The following is a 14,104-nucleotide window of genomic DNA, read 5'->3' on the forward strand; positions in this document are numbered from 1 at the left end:
AAAGTCTAACTTGGCACAGTTTTTACCCACAAATGTGGTAGTGTTATTTATGTACATGTATATATTATAGAGAGTTCTACAGGTTGGGCGGTTAGAGAAAAAGTTATTCTAGCCTGGTTCACATGTGGCTGAGGCTTTACCCAATGTTCTAGCAGGCAGGATTAAATAGAAACAAAGGAAACATTGTCTCCCTTTGTGAACAGAGGAGCACAGGTATGCTGCTTTCGGGTCCCAAGAGAGCTTCACAAAAGATTAACTAGTCTTACAGGCACTCTATAGCCAGTCATCTGCATGATTATGGATTAGATATTTCAAAAATTTGTTCTTATCACAGGCAAATGTCAAGTCATCTTCAAAAAAAAAAAAAAATCACTACTGCTGAGCTTAATCATGTTTCCTGCATTAGTAAAGAATAGCATGGGAAATGAACAAAAAAAAAAAAAATTATTTCTAGTGCTGATTGCCTGAATACTTCTGCTATTTTGAAGGTGTCTGCAGACCAAATAAATGAGATTTAGTTCTCAGACATAACTTAGAATCCTTACTCTAACATCACAGCAACAGCTTCAACTCTCCTTTAATTGCATGCAGTCAAGGGCCTTGAACAAAAGAGAGAGGAAGTACCTCCTTCAGTTACTGTTAGACTGAAATATTTACTTTCAAAATCTTTCATAACAAGAAAAGATATGCAGTCTGCTTATCTGACATTCAGTCATTGTTTACCTTTACGGGGTGACTCTGAGGACCATTTCTCAGGTGAGGTTTCCCTGCATTCAGGAGTCCATTCTGACCCCCAAAGCATTAACCCAGATAGCTTGCATTTCTTCCTGTATGGTCATGTAAGATGTACTCCACACAAAATAAAGAACATCGACCTTGAAAGGAAAGGTGGGGGGGGGGGAGGCAGAATAATAAATCCCGCAACCAAACCCATTCAACAGCCCAGACGAAGATCTAAGCTCTGTCAAAATGATTTCTTATTCCATTTTACTGAAGCAGTGCCATGCTTTATCACTTTTGAGTTCATGTCTTACAGCTGAGGCAGCCCACTTGAATTGGAAAGTTGTTTATTTAAAGTATGAGCATGCTATCCACATTGTTAATATGATTTAAAAGGAAAGAACATTCTGCACATGAAATGTAACCACAACTGCAATAGGAAACTGAAATCCAAAACATTTAAGCACGTATAACTAATTGCTGTGGGTCTCACTATGCTCCTTCTCTTCATATTTACAGAAATATTCTAGTCAGACTTGTGACACTGGTGACTCAGTGGTGGAGGTGGCAGCTTTAAGTCTTCCAGGAGTTTCTGCTTAAGTCTCACAATCATTAGTAAACTCTATCTGCCAATCTGAGCTAAACCTAATGTACTTCTACTGTCTGTATAATTACATCACTGCACTCACACAGACTACAGTATAATTTGGAAAAACGCTGAATTTGCCTTGTCAGTATGAAATGTGCACATGTTGAAACACTTAAATACATTTTGACTATAAAAAAGATGCTTTCCAAGTCATCAAAGTCCTCAGTTTACAACCATTGAAGTTTATACTTCTCATAACTAAATTACACTGCTCAGAACTAGTTGTGTTATGTATAGATGTTTTTATAGAAGTGGGTCAAGTTGTTTAGTTTAATCAGTCTAGTCAGGGTGCTGCTTTAATAGGACAGATCAAGTATGGTCATATAGGCATAGACATATTTTTTAAAGTAAAAGGCTCTGTACTAAAGTGCAAACCATCCCAAGGGCTATTTGCTCAAACAGCAAGGACATCAAAGGCTTTCTTTTTGTAATTTACGAATAAGAAAACCCAGATCCAGAATGTTAGAAGTGTCTTGGAACTCTGTTTAATTTCAGTTTAATGTAATTGAAAAATCTTGTGAAGGTAATGTTGAAAGTTGATCTTATTTTCTATTATCCTGCAGTATAGTACTGTACGCATTTCATGTAAATTAACATTATCAGACTACAATGAATCTAAATACTCCTACATCCATACTTTGTGAAATGGGAATAAATAAAAACTTGAGAGTAATGCAAATGAAGTCACTGATAAATGATCCACAAAATTTGGAACTCAGTCAAAAGTGTATTCATTGTAATCCCATCTTAGGTTTTAATGTTAACCTTCTTTTGTTCTTTCTGCCAACTGGTTATCTTTCAGTAAAGTTTACATGTTACCATTAAATATTAATAATGTATAAATATTAAACACACCATTGTAAAGTTAGCAACGCTATTAATATCCTCAATCTGTGGAGGTGATACTAGAAATTACTAAGATCGGTATCAATAATCAGAATAATAAAAATCTTGTCTTTCTGGAATGGATAGCAACAAACAATGGAAAAGGTATAAATTATATTTAATACAGCCATCTCAGGAAATAAAAGCTAATGTTTTTAAAATAAGTCATTCCTCTTAATATTTCAGTATTTTCTATCATTTTGTCTGTATGTAATACTTACAGTATGCTGTAACCACCCTAAGACATGGCATATTCTGAACTGCTAGTAACATTTTGTTCTCTAGTTTGCTCAAGGAAAAAGAAAAAAAATAAAATAAAAATCAACCCTCTGCAGCACCGATGAGCAGAAATGTCACTGCCAGATTCCCCACTGCAGATCCCTGTCAGGCAGGGCATTGTTAAAGAAGCAGGCAAAGATTTGAATGTGCATAGTTGCCCTGGATTTCTGTCCCACCAGGCGACAACAGCTAGCTAAAGTATACATGTGCAATAAGCTTTACACTCCCCCATGAGTGCTAAATCATTGTGTTGGCTCAAATTTGTTTTTTAAGAGCTTTGTTGACTCCACAGCTGGCGAGTTGACACTTTCCATCACTCCACCACTTGGCAACAGATGACTCTTACTTACGCACAGATGCTGAGTATCCACCCAACCCTAACATTAGCCTTATGTTTTGAACTAATTGGGCCAACACAGTTGTAATTAAGATTTGAATAATTAGAAAACTAACATGATTACTTTCACAATTAATCCTTATACTGTGCCATTACATTTTCCTTTGGACTATTGTGTATAGCTCTCATTTCCTTGAGTCCTGTAAATGCATCAGCCTTCTAAACAGTGGAATAAAAACACATTTTGCAGATAATATTAATGACATTTTAAAGGGCCAGCTTCACTCTGATTTTAAAGAATGTATGATTGGACAGATATTTCATTTCATTTCATTCTCTTTTCCCATGGATCCCTATACAGCCACCACATAAGAAGAAAAACCATTCATAAGAAGGAACAAAGGTTTTTAAACCAGTATGTGAATATATGTGGATCCAGTGTAATACAAAAGATCTTTAAGACAAGCTGATCTAACACATCCTGATTTCTTCCTTTGACTTGATGTCTTGTAAAATGATGGGTGCTGGGGAGTAACTGTTAAGCAAAGGAATATAGCTAAGGGAAAAGGAAGAGTCTTCTCTGAGGACTGTGTCCTGGGGAAATGGCAACTGTAGTACTTGCAAGGAATAGCAGACAGTGTGATTTTAGAAAAAGCATAATTAACAGAAGAAATACTAGGAAGCAAACAATTCAAAATTGATTGTGATTAGGAAATGACCATTCAAAACATGAGGGGTATATTGCTTTCACCATCTAAAGCGTGTAAGCACTGTATGAATATGTAAACATCTCATGTTTTGGGTATAACAGAATAATTTTTAACAGTGCTTAAGACCTATTGGCCAGTAGTATGCAAAATTAAGGTTTTCATGTCTGTGTATGCTCACAGAAATGCCATTTTTTTCTCAGATGCATTACTAACATATGCACAGAACAAGGAACTCTTATCTACCAGTAAAAATAATCACTTGTTAAATTGGTATTCTTTGGCATTAGAGATACTGAGAGCCACAGAAAAGAAACATTATAGTTGTACAGGAACACTAATAAAAAACATAATTTATAAAATGTATATTCTGCTTATAGAACATAAAAGCTAATTTTTTTTTTTCTTTTTCATTCTAGATAATCTACACAGTTCTTGGCAAAGTGCAGGAAGCCCAGTATTTTTGATTCAAAGAGATCACTCTTAAAGTTAAAAACATTGTTTCATATGACATATTTAAGAAATAAACAGCTGTAATCTCAACTCTGCATTAGAAAGAGAAAAAAAAAAGAAAAAAAAGAAAAAAAATTAAATGCATATTATATGCAATTGTAATAAAGTGCACCCAATTACGGAGAGGAGGAGGAATTTGTTGCAGGTAGACTCTTTTGCACTAAACATTTATATTTGCAAGTTTCCTCCAGGTGTTTAAACCATATTATTTGCACAAACATCTAAACGTGCTTTAAAAGGCATTTCAGGAAGAACATACTTATCAGGGAAAGCAAAGAAACAGGAACAAGGAAGGAGAAGTGGTTCACAAACAGGTTCAAAGGAGAATACTAAGTGTTAAATGGCAGCAGCCACCAGCAGTTCAGACTCCCCTGAGAGAGCAGCAGTTCAGTTCCCCTGAGGTAGGAGAATGAGAAAAGGTTGTAATTACTGCCTGCCATTGTTAGTGAAAATAAATATTCTGCTTCCATTTTCAAGAAGAAATATAGCCTCAGTCCCTCTTTCCCTGCCAATTCCTTAATCCAAACTACAAATGCTTCTGCTTATGACTATGATAATGCCCAGGGTTAACATCTGACATCAGAGTAATTTGTTATCACAAGCCAATTTGTTGTAAAAGTTGGAGTTAGGTATTGTCAAGACAGTGATTTGTTATTTCCTTAAGCACAGAAAAGGGAACATGATTATAAGAATCTGTGGAGGGTAACATGACTTCTAGAAAGCAGTTATACCAGCTCACCACACTTGGTCTGCTAAGGGGGGACAGAATGAAAGGAGGAAACCCTCTCTTGACCTTTATGTTGAGCAGATTAAGTACTTTCCAAATGTTGGGAAGAGAAGCCTCTCTGTGGGCAATATGGGGGGAAAAAGAGACAAACCACGTTAAATATTAAACAGCAAAGGAATATCAGCAGAAAACAAAAATCATTTCAGTACTGATAAGCTTAAATTTTTCTGAGAACAAAGCCTCACAAGTGCTGATGGCATCACACTGGTAATCACATCCTCACCTAGTCTCCAGTATTCAGAGCTGCTGTACTGTCCAGCATATGACGCTGCTTTGGCTTGATGACCACTCAAATAAGGATCTTGTCCATTACTCAACGTCCTGGACATTGAATGACACTTCAGCCACAGACATCACAGTACAGGAGAAATCAAGATGTTATAGCTCTGAGACTTTGGCTTTGTTTAGACAGTCTATGAAACTTCAAAGCTCCCATGAGTGCTTATCAAACCTACACGCTCAGTTAGATTTTCTAATTCTATCAGTCATACACAGTATACCTCACAGCCATACCCTGGCCCAGCTGCTGTTGAAGTCAGAGAAGGTTAAATTAATTCTTCATCCAGGTTTGTCTGATTTCAATTATTTTTTGCCTTTTCTGTAAAACTGATTTTGCCAGTTACTTCTGTTGCTGTAGGTTGTTTGTTTGTTTGTTTGTTTGTTTGTTTTTAACTGTGAGGCACTATACTGAGCAGACTTCACAATTTATTTTCATTGTGTGATTCATAAACATTAAATCTGTTTTAATGAAATTAAAGCTAAGTTATAGTTATACTGCAGGAGGGCTGCTTTCACAGTATCTTGCATAAGACATTGTGTATTATCTCAAAGAGGGATGAATAAGATTACCTGGTTATAAATATCTTGTCAACGGTTATCAAATAACATTTAGTTTCACAGAGAGCCTGAGAATTTTTACAATTATAGAATATCAAGTTCCAACATATATGTGCTTATATTCTCATATAGAATTATAAAGTCATACTTTAAATGATTACTTAGAATTAATTTATCTTCCTGTGGCTGTGTTTTGCTTCAGTATCTGACCTATACATTTTTGCGTAATAAAGAAAATAGGTATTAATATTTTCATTTGTATTCCTTGTATAAAATAAAAGATTTAACAATGTTTAAAAGTAATTACAGAAAAAAAACCCCTTAATTTGGAAAAGCCCAATGCCTCATTAGATACTTGCAAATAAACTGAAGCCTAGAAAAAAAATTTTGATTACTAATACTTTTTTTTTTTGACAGGAGATATTTCTTTATTTCCTTGTATTATGTTTTGCCTTATATCCTCCTCACAACATTTATCTTGGTTTTATGGCTTTCTCTGCCTTTTGAAATGTTTGCCTTCAGGGGTACTGATGCTACTAAACAACATTATATTTGGTAGATCTGCATTAAAAATCACTTCTTTTTCTTGACAAGCTATTTAAAACATCACATTTATGCCTTGTGAATCATACTTTAAAAAATGTATCTATATATCCTATGAAACCTAGACCCATCTGACCCAACTGTGTTTATTTACAAGAAGTGCAATTTTTATTTGGAGACATTATTGCTAAGGAGGTATGAAGGAGACATTATCCAATACAAATACTATTGTTCACTTTTACTGGGGAGGGAGAAAATATCCTATCAGAAAATTTAGAAGAATGATTCCTAAATGGCTAGTTTAACTATGGACATAGTAATATCAGACCATTAGTCTTCAAGAGTGAAATCTGAAAATAAGAAGGGCAGGAAAACCATACAACACCAACAGGTATAACATTCAGCACTTATATGTTTTAGATGGGACAAGACCTCTAGTTCTTTTCCCCTAATTAATAATTACTGCACAAGACATACAGACACCAAGTCTAAGGTAGAGTCTAAGAATGGTATATGCTAAAGTATACTTTGAAATTATAATAAAGGAAAACTTAAAGAACAGCTAGTAGAAGGAGAAATGCCTGATGTACTTAAACTTTGCATTCAAAATTTTTTGTGTTTTGCCTCTTTCAGTCTGCACTGATAGAAACAACAGGTAGGTTGCACAGTAACCAATTCCACTTTATCAAATAAGTAAGATTATATCAAGTTAGATTTATTAAAACTCAGCTTTTATTTAAAATCATCATCTACCACAAGGTATCTGAATAACATGAATGTGGTCTTACCTAGACTAGGTAGAACATATGTGTATATTTAGAAAAAGTTGTGAGAACTTCCATTCAAGAGAACAGTAAAACATAATATCCTGCCATTTTTAACTGAACTAGCATCCCTGGGCATTATCATAGAAAGCGTTGTATAGCCACCAGGCAATGAGAAGTGAACGGTAATTCTGGATGTTCAGCATCCACCTTCCAGCTCTTCCACAGAACTGTAACAGTAACATTTAGAAAGACAGTTGTGTGAGTTTTCTGTTTAAAATATTGATGCTCATTGATCACAAATAGGGCAGAAAAGTCATATGGTTACCACAGAAAAAGTGAGTTGAATAAAAAAGAGTGACCTTTAGAAAACACTTGCGAAATATTCCTATTCTTTGTTGAAACTTAATGCTCCAGGGAGTTCCAGGCAGAGTAAAAAAAAAAAAATATATATATATATATGTAAAACCAACTAACCCACAGTTTAAATAACAAGCTTGAAAAAAACCACTTCTACAGGGGAAAAAAAAAAAAAAATCTACTAATTCGTGTGTTCTTGGGTTTTTTTGTTTGTTTGTGGAGTTTTCTGTTGTTGTTGTTGTGTTTTTTTTTTTTTTTTTAAATTATCTATTAAAAACATTAAGATGCTTCCCCTGATGGCTCTCCTCGTTTCTACTATACACAGCATCTTCACTACACCCAGCCTAGAATTACTCACGTTCTTGGCTGTTGGAACTCAAATATGTCCTTGACTGATACATTGTGGCTCTCAGAGTGAGAAAGAGTGACAGGTAATTGCTATCTGCTACATTTGATGGGTAATTCAGAGTGGGACTGAAGTCCATTGACGGACCTGAATTTAGTTGCTTACATGTTCCATGCAGCAGACAAGGACATTTCCATTTCAAATAATAATAAAAGACAGGAGGGGGGAAGATGAGGAGACACAAGGACAAATGCCAAAGAAAGTGATGGTGCCTAAAAATTTCAATTGATTTATATGCAGTGAGGACCAAAAAATGAGATCAAAGTCTTTACATTCAATCGCAAAACCATCAGAGATAAATGATACCCTTCAAAAAACATTTTAATTAGCAAGTTCATTTCAGTGTTTTCCTGGTCAGCACTTACTTTCTCAACATAACCTCTTAATGTCTGTATTTATTCTGACATATGTGTTCTTTCAAGCAGAAGCTGGGTATAACATGTTTTATTTCTTTGTTTATTTTGACATATGTGCTCCTTCAAGTAACCATTCAGAGGTAGAAGGGCCAAATTACCAAAAGCCCTGTTTTACAGAAAACCTGAGTTCCACCGTCTAGGAGGTCAGATTAAAAAAAGCTATTTAAAGATGACAATATGAAACACAGATGTATCCTGAGAGGATTGATCATTACATAGTGATAGGAAAAGGGGAATATCTATTGAAAAGCATAGAGTTTTTCTCTTCTTCCTCTTTTTCTTCTATCAGTGTAAATCAGGACTTCTGTAACATCTGTTTAGACTTACAGTGACAGTGAGGTAGATCTACACTAGACAGAAAAGGAATAAGAAGTGTTCTTTGTGAGAGTGAATGCAATGAATTTATATTCCTTCTACCATTTTCACGAGATCGAGTTAAATATTTAAAATTACAGTACACAAGTACGAAGATCATTAATGTTTTAGTGAGAAATGAAAAGACCGTTAACAAGGAAAGATGTAAGTTTCCTAAATGGAAATGAAATGGTTTTTCATTTTGTTGTATAATTAATACTGCAGTTTAGTGATTGAAATATTACTTGAACCTGAAGAGTTTTTACAGAAAGCTTGTTGCAGCTGAATTTGAGTGACTTCAGATTTGGTGGAATGGTTTCATCATCAAATCTGCAGCAAAAGTATTGAGTAAAATTCTGCTCAAACTGTTCAAGACAATGAAAGTCTAGTCAAGAAATGCTAGTTTTTATCTTTTCTTCATGCTACAAATATTCTTAGAAAACCATCTCTGTACTATCTAGTATATTTGTTCAATTTACAATATTGTTTTATTTGCAGTATTTTCTTAAATAGGAAAACTGAACCGTGGGATAGAGTCTCCCCGCCACCCCCCGTCTTTCAGATTATGTATTGAACTAAATAGATAAACAGATATATGAGGTGTGTAACATGCACAAACAAAGTCGGTATGCCTGAGGACAGGATGCCAAGAAGGTTATTCTTAATAAATGTACTTTGTGATCTTCATATAGGCGTTTAGGAGAGTTGCTTAAACTACCATTTCAATTCTATATACAGAAACACTGTACTGTATATATAAAGATTCCAAGGAGACTGAAGAACGTAAGGGAGTGGTGGTAAGGAAACTCAGAACTTAGATCACTACTGCAAAACACGCCCTGAGGGTAGTGGTTGAGCAGACTGAACAAACCAAAATTATTATGAAATGAATAAATCACCACAGACAAGTGTTTAGCACATTTGTGTCTGCATTTACAATTACTTTTAGCACTTACTGGCAGCCTTCAGAGAACAACAGCCAAGAACCTACCCAATGCTTATAAACCCTAAATGACCTAGGTCAAAATGGTGGATTTTGCGCACAGTGCTGGAGCACAGTGTTGATCAAGAAAGGTCAAAAGTCTCATCTCTTTTCTGGAAAATATGTAGATTTGCATCCTTATTTACCTTCACTGGAAGAAAAAAAAAAAAAAAAATAGCGTTTCTCTAACCAAGTCAGCCACAAGTGTATTTTGTAAGTATATTTGGTGTGCTGGACATACTATTAATGCAGTCAGTGAACAAATGCATTTATGGAAAGAATAATAAATCTGATATATTTTTGAACAAGAACGACTCATCCAAGGCATTTAACTGAGTGTTTATCATCTGCTTTGGAGACTGTTCTGAATATACTGTAGTTGAAGCACAACATAATTCTGGTACCTAAACATACAACTTTTAAACTTAAGTAGGAGACAGCACTTTATTTTGAGTTAGGTGGTTAGGTGCTATCCTGTTTTGAATTTCAGACCTATATGTTTCTATGAATGCCCCCATGAAGGTTTCTAGTCTGAGCTGAGATTACAGTTCTGGGCCATTCAGCACAACAGCACAGAGATGGACTTCAACACTCAGACCCCAAATCACACTCTGCTGGGACAGAGGACAGTAAACATAGCTAACATTGTACATATGTCAACCAGTTCAGTCATTGCTCTAAAAAATATGGACAGCTTGGGTATCTCCAGGAGAAAGATGCCCCTCCAGCCTGAGAACTGTCTGATGTACATCAAAGAGCCTGATCTTTACAAGAAAACTCTCTTTACCCTCAAAACTTAAGTGATACATTTTACAGAAACTGAACCACAGCTGCTCCTAAAGTAATCTGATCAAGTCTTATGATGCAATATCTTAACTCCCATTTGGTTAGGAGAAAAAGAAACCTCTGCAAATGATCCATTGCAATATTAGCATTGTAAAACATCTTTAGCATTTTACTTCTGCTAAATACCAAGTCCAGTAATAAATACAACAATGTACGTTTGTATTTTACTTTGACGTAGAAATTATCTACATGAAATATTTTGTTCCCTATAAGCTACCAGGCTTGAATGTTCATCAAGGAAGCAGACTGAAGCTTTCTCCCTCTCAAAACACCACTGAATCCTCAAAACTGTGCTACAAAATTGTTGTCTCAACAAATATGCATCCAATGAGACATGCCAAACCCAACGCCTTCAATGAGTTAAGTGGACCTTAGTGGAAGTTTCTATTAATACAAAGGAAGGATACTCATTCTTTAACATGGTACATCTGTCAGAAAGAACAATAAAAAGAGAAGCCAAGAAAACGTAGTAGCAAACTTAACATGCCTAAATCAACTAATTATGTGTCTGAAAAGTTCAGATGGTGCAACTTTCACAATGGGTTGAAAATAACAACCCCTGACAACATGCTGAAAACTGATGTGTTTGCATGTATTTATAAAAAAATATACAATGCAATATGCGTTTCTTTTTAACTATAGGGTACGCTTTTGCCAGAACGACGTCCTGAGGTATCTGAGTTAAAACTTGCAGAGCTTTATTCTATGAACCGGTTAAGAGCACCAGTTAAGAGCAGGTGACTTCTTCAGTATAGACACACACATAGACTCCAAAGCTGGAAACAGGACTGGTTCTCACTGTGCTGGCTACTCACTGTACTCTGACACATAGCCCCTGACACAAAGAATCTACAATCTATTTCAAAAGTGTAGAAAAAGGGGATAAAGAGATAGTAGAATGTTGGAGCACAGGTGTCCCATTCATGTCACTACTAGAGTTATCAGAGTGTTTTCAGAGGGGTTTTCTGTTTCAGTTAAACAGTAAAATGTACACAGGTGAAAAGTGAAAAAGATGATGTCTTCACAATATCAAAGGAAGGAAGAGATGGATGTGAGAGTGATGAAGCATTAACTTGTGGCAGATGAAGAAAAATAAAGGAAATAAAAAGGAAGAATGTTAAGAGAAATGGAATAAAAAGAAACACAAATCATTAGGAAGAAAAAGAATCTATATGAAGAGGAAAGTGCTACCCAGAGGTGCAAGAGTAAGTGCCCAGGAAACAGATTACAAAAATAACGGAAGGAGCAAGGATAGCAAGAGTGTAGTGGGACATGGTGGTCTTGCTAGCAAAGCAGATCTTCGCTCTCCAGTGGGTGTTAGTAACACGGGGCTTTAAATGCCTTCCTCTACAGTAAAGCAAATTACCAGATATCTTTGAAAAAGGAAACTGAGGAAACTCATTAGTGCCTGAAACTTATTCTATCTCATTTTCACCCTATCCTCTTGAAATGACGTATCTGTTTACATTACATTATCTGCATTATTAACTGTGGTCATTAACAGTTGTTTTATTTTTTCATATATGACTATCACTGTCTTAGCAGAACTCCTCCTTGCTGCTCTGTGGTTGGTTTTATGTCAGTTTCAGAGAGCTCCCTTTGCTTTATGCCCTTCCAAATCTCAATTTAATAAATTTCCTTAAAAAGTCCCTATAACATTAAAGTATTGGCATCAAACACTAATTTTAAATGAAGTTAGGTCAGACAGCGATCATACTCTTCTGTCAGTAATGAGATGTAGCTTGAGGCAAAAAAAAAAAAAAAAAAAAAAAGTAATAGTAACCTTACTCAAAGAACTTGAAATATCTGAAATAAAGCAGAACTCTGCATACAACTATATATTTAACAGTATCTCATAAGGATTTAGAGTGAAAAAAAGGGCTCAAGAGAGGGAACTAGGCTATACTGACATGTCTTCCACTGCCTTCCTGTGTAATCTGTGTTCCTACATTTACCAAGTCTGAAAACCTTCAGTGAATCAGACGCCTCAAATTATTTGTTTAATGAGGAATGATATTACCCATGCTGCTGAGGTCACTTTTGGACCTTCGCTATCTGTGAACAAACCCATAATACACCAATGGAAAAGATCAGGAAATAATTATAGAATCATTGTCTATTTTTATCAAAACATGAGGAAAAACAGCATTTCCCTGTGTTTGGTGATCTGTCATCTCATACAATCTCTGAGACTAGCATGCCGGAAAGTAAGAGCTCTCCACTCAGAAGCAGATAGAACATCTGGTCTTGTAAAAAAATAATAGATATGTAAGTGTGTTTGTAAGACTTATTTGGAAACTCACAGAGACACTGCCATGAAAGCGTGATTTATTTATTTTTTACTTACAGCACCAGCTTTGTGAGACAAAAGGGGAACAGAGCCACCATGTCAAACAATGTTTGTAGTCAGTCCTTGTGAAATATTGAAACAGAAGTTCCAGCTATTTGTAACGTGGATGTCTGTGACTGCTTAGGAATTGTTTACACTAGAAATCTTTCCATGAAGTGCATTAAGTTGCCTTTCCATTTTTTAAAATGAATATTCTGTTGTATGTTTTTGAACACTAATTATGCTGAGAAACCATTGATTATTCATGAAGGTAAAAAAGTGTACAATGGAAGCTGATTTGTGCATTCAAATATTTCTACCCTGGTCAAGACTTGCATCTCAGGATGCAAGAAGCACAAAACTCAGTATATGTCATATTAATGGAACATGAAAAAGAAGTAAGACATATGCTACAACAAAATGATGATCAGTGCCTGTAACTACTTCCAAAATCAACTTCCTTTCCAAGAAAACAGTGGATATGTTGAGTCATCATTATAAAAAAATATTACTTTCAGAAAGGAGAATATACTGATAGACAATTAAAACTGTCAGTATTCTTAGTACATTCCCTCAAAATCTGAGGTCACTTTCCCATATGTTTCTGCTTTTGTGAGAAACGGAACTTGGTATTTCTCACTGAAAAAGCTAATGGATTAAGTAACAAACTGTAGGTAATCAAAATTTTTTTGTTTGTCTGATGTGTTTTTTGGTGGTGGTGGTTGTTTGTTTGTTTGTTTGTTTGTTTTTCAAGGGAGAGGCAGGGAGTAGAGGGTATGAATAGAATAGGGTAGCGGTTTGAGAGGAATTTTTGGATGAAAAAAAATGTCTCTCCATATTGAGTAACTGAGCTCTTATTGCAAGATATAGTGCCATGAATTGTATTACCAACATTGGGTGATAACCAACGATACAGACATTAATTGACAGTAAACAGCATTGGCTGAAAAAAAACAGTGCAATTAACTCACACTTTTATAAACTGTCTAGAACTTGGGCATCTGTTTAAGACAGCAAGATTCAAAATCAATCAACATTCCATTGAACTTTTTTCCCTATTATGACTTTTAAACCCGGCGTGTTAATTTTTGTGGACAACAGAAAGAACACAGACATGTTTAATACAACACATCTTAATTTGGTCCCTTACAGTATTGAAAGTTTGGGCTGTTTAGTAGCTCAATTACATCCCCCGACAGTATAGCTATTAATTGTGGAGTTGACTGATATTATCAAATTCAGTTAACTTTAGACATTTCGGGGTGGATACGACACAGGTATCCACCGGGTCACCTAACTAAATCCAGGCTGCATGTCTCTGATTTTTTCTTATTAATCATTTAAACTTTCAAGACAGCCTTTCTCATCTGCTTTAACTTTTTTTTTTCAA

At 35.3% G+C, this 14,104-nt stretch overlaps 1 protein-coding gene across 7 annotated transcripts in view; it reads right to left on the reverse strand.

Moving 5' to 3' along the window:
- Nucleotides 1-14,104, reverse strand: part of CDH12 (cadherin 12) — a 577,123-nt gene that overhangs the window by 234,284 nt on the left and 328,735 nt on the right. The window lies entirely within an intron of this gene.

Source organism: Patagioenas fasciata, chromosome 2 (genome assembly GCF_037038585.1).
Source record: "Patagioenas fasciata isolate bPatFas1 chromosome 2, bPatFas1.hap1, whole genome shotgun sequence".
Lineage (NCBI taxonomy): Eukaryota > Metazoa > Chordata > Aves > Columbiformes > Columbidae > Patagioenas > Patagioenas fasciata.